Source organism: Theobroma cacao, chromosome 9, assembly GCF_053813885.1.
Source record: "Theobroma cacao isolate CCN51 chromosome 9, ASM5381388v1, whole genome shotgun sequence".
Classification (NCBI taxonomy): Eukaryota; Viridiplantae; Streptophyta; class Magnoliopsida; order Malvales; family Malvaceae; genus Theobroma; species Theobroma cacao.
In genome coordinates, this window is record NC_142647.1 from 20,739,327 (window position 1) to 20,744,820 (window position 5,494).

Sequence of the window (5,494 nt, forward strand, 5' to 3'; positions counted from 1 at the left end):
CCTATTCTAAAGCTATTGTTACCAACCAAACACTGTAATAAGTCATAATAATTATTCCTACTCTATTCCATTCATCATACCAAACTATATAATACTTATTCTATTCTATTCCCACGTAATAACTATTCTATTCCATTCCTATCTATTCCGCGAACCAAACGTGCCATTTGTTTAAACATCTGGTCACCTCCAGACCCATTGAGGTGAAATCAAAGCATGAAAATTTACATACAAGATGATTTGGTATCACAAGTCTAAGGATTACTACACTACTGACACATGAAAGTATTTTCATAAATGCTTGAGTGAAATACTAAATGGAACTCTCATAGCGTGTCATGTTCACTGAACTTGTTCTCTAACAAGCACCCACATACTAACCTTAAGTATTCACATATTTCAACTTATGAGATCAATTTCTTACTTCCAAAATAAAGAGGCTTAGCATGTACCAACCTTTGAGCATTGTCAATGCTCTTATTCTTGACAATACAATGACCAGCAACATATTTAGGAACAAAGCTTTAATGCATAAGAATCTCATAATTATAACCTTTATAATTTCTTTACAAGGCCATTATGTTCCAAGGACTTTATCTACATAAGTTTCTTATAACTCTTTATAAATAAACTCTTGAATAAAGAAATGCCTCATACATTATATACAATATTCATAACGTATTTAACATGAAATATGACTAATTAATATAATGTTTTACAAGCACAAAATCAATTAGCTTGTAGGGCTTACAGTAATAGTGGTGGAATAATTATGCTTTAACGCTTCATCAATATCTGTCTCTCTTCCCATTTTTGCCTCTCTCCATGCCTCTCTAAATTCCACCTTTTATTCTCTAAATTTTTATTGAAAACATTAATATTTTAATATTTTAATCATAATAAAATTTAAATTATATATAAAATTTTAATTTTTTTTTGAAGGGAAAGTAGCAAAACTATTTAATTAGCAAAAGCAGAATATACGAGCAAGATTAAATACCAAAGTCTCCATTTTCCAATCAAACATTCACATAGAGTGAAAATGCAAAAACCCTCAAAATGGAACACTTTGCTTTTTATTTTGGAAAATGACTAGCTTTTTAGAAGAACTTAGAGATCACTAACATAAGGGAGAACAATAAGATAAAAAATTTAACTCTAATCTAAATGGTTACCCTAGTGCTAATCCTCTTGATTTGAACAACTATAAGAAAAATAGTCTTAGATCTGAACGTCGCGGAACTATTCGAGTGTACCACCTGGATCATACAACACCCTAGTGTAGCACACGTAACAAGGTCGGCCCTTGGGTGAAGCCACCCAAGCAAGGGCTTTAGGCCCCCAATTTGGGTAGGCCCTCAATTTGGGGAGGCCCCAATTTTAAAGAAGATTTATAATTTTATAATAATTATAATAAAATTAATTATATTAAAAAATATAAAAATAAAAAATAATTCATCAAATTATTTTTCTTTTACTTTTTTTAATTATGCGCCTAATAAATCTCAATTTTCCATTACTTCTTTATTTCTAAAATACTATTAATTCTCAACTATATTCTCTTATTTCCAATAAACTAACAGTTACATGTATTTAATCATTTTCAACAACTATTTTTTTTCTCACTTATTTATCTTATTTTCAATAAACACATTTAATGATTTTCAACAGCTAGTTTTTTCCCTATATATAAAACTAATTATTTTTTTCAATGTATAATATCTACTTTTAAAATCTTCCCTTCTCATTTGCTCTTTCTTCCTTTAACTTCAATTTTTCTCCAAAGAATACACAAGAAGTCTGTTCTTTTATTATCTTCATAAAGTTGTGAGCCTCATTTGCGATTTGCAATAAGCATTCAATAATTAGGTACTATTGTTCTAATCTTTACAGATTTTTTTACTTTAATTTAGATTTATATTATATTATTATATTATTTTTATTTTATGTGATAGTTGATTTATTTGAATTAAAAATTTTGATTGTTGATTTAATATTAGCCATTTAAAAAATATAAGATAATTATAATAGTTAAATATTTTTAGAATAATGTTAACAATTCCAGTAAGTGTTGCTTTAGGAGAAAGAAGTATTTCAGAACTAAAATTAATAAAATTTTATTTAAGATCAACAATATTTCAAGAAAGATTAAATGGATTGACTATATTATCAATTGAAAAAGAAATATTAGAAGAACTTGATTATAAAAGTTTAATTAAAAATTTTGCATCTCAAAAAGCTAAAAGAATAAAATTTTAATAATTTTTTTTTTAATTTCAATAAAAAAAACCTCATTTGAATATTTCGTTTTAGATCTTTGGATTTATTAGGCTGCCCCTGACACGCAGTACTACAAGACTGATTAGAAAGGGGATAGCTAATTGCATGATACCACAGTGATCCTTTACATGATGTGCTCAACAAGCCAAGTATGCACCAAACTTCCTACCAAAAGAAACCTGAAAGCACACAGGCCATGAAAGGCACACTCAAGCATCCAATACCTCAATCAACTGGACAACAAACCAGGCATGCTATCCATCACTTGCGTCGTGCTGAATTTGTATGCAGGTGGGCCTTGCTGTCAATCTTTATTCTATCAGCATACATGGGCAAGCGAATGCTCTCATTAATCTCGTTTAACAAGATTTCGTCTGTAATATTATCCTTTATACTTCGCTTAACCTTCTTGAAAGTATTGAAATCATTGGGAGTCGACTTATCCGTCCTGATCCTCATATAGATCCACACATGTTGATCAGGATCCCAACAACACTCGATAATCTTCCCAGAGAATGAAGAAGGAGGATCTGAAACATCTCTGAATTCAACTCTATTCCCTTCCATCAACTTCTTTCTCCCCTGTTGGTAGAGAAAAAGTTGTTCACGATCATCACTGCCAATCTCAAATAAAAAGTCAACAGAGTTCAACTGAGCATATTTCCACTTCAGAAGACCTTCATGAGTGCGAGGTACGTAAGGATCGTCCCAGCCCTGAAAAATAAGACCATCTGCCTTATGAGAGAGCCTGGGGATAATTTCCTTCAAAACCTTATTTACAGTAGAGAGAAACCAAAAATCCTTCCTCGGCACTCTGAAGGGTTCAAGGTCATATCGGTAATAAGGATTCCTGCTCTGGTAAATGTTCTGGCGTTCATATTTTCGAGGCTCAATCACATCTTTTTCAGGCATTTTCCATCGTTCACAGAAAGGCCACTGAATTAAAGAACCAACGTGGTTAAGTGCCATCATATCATAGATGAGATATCTTCTCTCTTGCTTCTGAGAGTCTGGCATGGTATCTATTACCATCTCCCCATCAAGCAATGTGAAATGATCAGTTCTGTCCCCCATAACTTCAGGTTGGTGTTGACTCGGAAACCTCATCTGAACCCTTGGGAAATTAAAACTCCTATCAATTAAATAACATCCATCAACAGTTATTAACATCATATATCGTGTTCCGTCCACTTTCCAAGTGGTATAATAATAACGTTGCCTTAAAAGTTGCAAACTGTCGCGGTTGAGCGAAACTGGATGTGACCCAGGAAATTGCGAATGTCTTCTGGCCCCAACATTTAACTCCAACATTTTGTAGCAGAATGACCGCAGTGATTCCTGCTGGTCATGAGGTATTTCATCTCCCAAAATGTCATCATTTGTCAACACAACATCCGTCTGATGATTCCCATGTAATGCAGTTGGACCTCCACCATCATCATCATCTGCAACTGCTTAACCATTGAGATCAATAACAGAAGATCTCTTCCACTCAGGAGTTGGCGGGCAGACAACCATTTCAGGCCTTCTTTCATGATAAAATGCATACAAGGCATCAATATAGTCCGGTTTGTAAATACCCGGAGGACGTGCCTCTGAAAAAAATTTTATTGCCTGAGTAACAGACATTGATCGTGAACGTATGAGATAGTGAATAATCATGTATCCAGTGCGATTGTGCCCATGCGTACAATGCACAAGAATATATTTCTTTGACTTATGACGTCGGAGGAATTCTGATACCTTGTAGACAAAGGTATTTACAGAGACATTATCCGGTACAGCATCCCTTCCCTGCATTGAATCTTTACATGCTCGATATTGCCTTCACCCTTACGGTCTGTAGTTTGATAGTAACGAGATGTGTTCGTCAAATCAATCACCAAACCGAGCTTTCTTCCTAAGACTTTTTGCTGATGAATCGCTTGTCCAAAAGAGTATCTTTTACCAGGAGGAACACAGTCATCGTAAGATTCACCAAGTGGAACCTTAGAAGGAATGGTGCAGCCTATTTCCCGACCAACCGAAGGACAATCCAGCCAACCAGGAGGGATCCTACTTTTATCATAAACCCTGGGATTCCTATTTTGATAAAAGTGACCATGTATAGGAGGCTGAGAGACATACACAGGCCGGTGATCTGGTCGGTATCTTCTCAATCTCTTCCGTCTTTCTTCAACTGCAGACTCTACATGGGCTTCTGGTGCAGAGTAGTGTCCTATATGCCTTTCATGTGTCTCTTCATCATCTTCAGGTAATTGCGAAGCATTTAAGTCCATACTAGCAATCATTCAGCATCTATAAAACACCATGAACTTATAACCAGAAACATGAAATCGACGACGAAGTTACAGCAAAAAACGGCGATCCACTACGCCGCTAAAACAAACGGATTCCCTCCTCCGTTTCTTTTTCCCCAGGAATAAAAAAACAAATTGAAGCCTCTCGTGAATCCGCTAAACACAATAAAACTCGTTGTGTAAGTCGCAAGTAACCCTACAAGTAGGGTGGGGTGCCCCTCCTGTTTCTCTATAAGTTTTCCTTCAAAAACCCTAGAGAGAGAAAGTTGTTGGTTTTTTTTTTTTAAAAAAAAAGAAGGCGAGAGAGTGACTAAAAGTCAATCAATCACTCCCGAGTCAGGAAAGAGAGAGAGAGAATGGGCCACGGAGGAGCAGAGAAATTTCAAGATTCGGAGGCGTAATATTTTAACAATGTTCATATTTAAATTATAAAGAAAATGCAATATTTTAAAATATTAAATATTAAATTTTAAATTTATCATAATAATATTTAAATTGTAAATAAAATATTAATATTTAAAAATTGAATAAAATAATCATGTTACTATATAAATTATACATTATTAATATTTTAAATAAATTATAGACAATAATTTTTAAAAAAATTAAAAAATTAATTTGTTCAAGCTGGGACATATGTTCAGCGGTTTTCTCGTTGATTATGTTGTCTAGGCTTGGACGCATGTCTGAAGGCTTCACGCGGAGTATTAAAGGGAGTCTCTTTGTTATGGGCTTCAGAATAAGCTAGGAGTTGAGCCTGGATTTTAAAGCCTCTTGTTTCGGGCAGCACCTACGGAATAGGTTTAATATCCAATCTCCCTAAATTGGATGTTTTAGGCTTCGGTTTTTTCTAATTTTCCTTGATTTTGTAATTAAACTCATCAAGCCCAATGTCGTTTTGACATTGACAATTA

General features: G+C 34.1%; 1 pseudogene; it reads right to left on the reverse strand.

Annotated features, from left to right (window-relative positions):
* Window positions 1–2,541: 2,541 nt before the first annotated feature.
* LOC18589522 (uncharacterized) lies at window positions 2,542–4,608 on the reverse strand (annotated as a pseudogene).
* Window positions 4,609–5,494: the final 886 nt, after the last annotated feature.